The following is an 832-nucleotide window of genomic DNA, read 5'->3' as shown; positions in this document are numbered from 1 at the left end:
CATTGAATATTTTTTTTCTCTGTAAAAACTCTTTCCATGTCTCTTGCCCATTTATGATTATGTTATGAGGCTTTTTTCATGTGGAGGGCCTGTAATCTATTTTTTATGAGACCATTGTCTAAGAATTGATCACTCTTTTTTTCTTTCTTAAGTCTCTCATTTCTTAGGTGTTTTTATTGTAGGCACTATATTGATGGAATTTGAGTGTTTTGTTTTAAATTCATTCTGCTACTCTTTTATTTCTATTAATTAGTGCATTCACACCATTCACATTATGTGTGATTATTGACATGCCAGGTTTTATCATTGCCATTTTGCTGTGTTTCTTTTTCTGTTCTGTCTGGTTACTTTGATCCGTCTATTTTCCTTTAGTGTCTCTGCATGAAGGACTTCCCTTAGCATTTCTTGTAGAGTTGGTCTTGTTTTCAAAAGTTCCTTGATTTTCTTTTCCTGCAAAGGACTTAATTTTTCCTTTATATTTGACTGGCAGGTTTTCTGGGTACAGAAACATCAACTGATAATTGCTCCTTTCTTTTTCTGTATATGCCATATAATTGTCTTCTTGCCCTGGACGTGCTCACCAAGTTGTGCCATGAAATCTGTAGAACAACCTCTTGGCCACCTTCCTGGAAGATATCTATATTTGTTCCCATTCCAAAAAAAGGGTGACCCAACAGAGTGTGGAAACTATAGAACAATATCACTGATTTCACATGCAAACAAGATTCTACTGAAGATTATCCAAAAACAAATGGAATAACACATCAGCAGAGAACTGCCAGAAGTCTAGGCTGGGTTTAGAAGGGGTCGTGGTACTAGGGATATTGTAGCT

The sequence above is a fragment of the Elephantulus edwardii genome, unplaced genomic scaffold (assembly GCF_000299155.1).
Source record: "Elephantulus edwardii isolate Elephantulus edwardi_28Jun2011 unplaced genomic scaffold, EleEdw1.0 scaffold00023, whole genome shotgun sequence".
Classification (NCBI taxonomy): Eukaryota; Metazoa; Chordata; class Mammalia; order Macroscelidea; family Macroscelididae; genus Elephantulus; species Elephantulus edwardii.
This window is presented reverse-complemented; position numbering follows the sequence as displayed.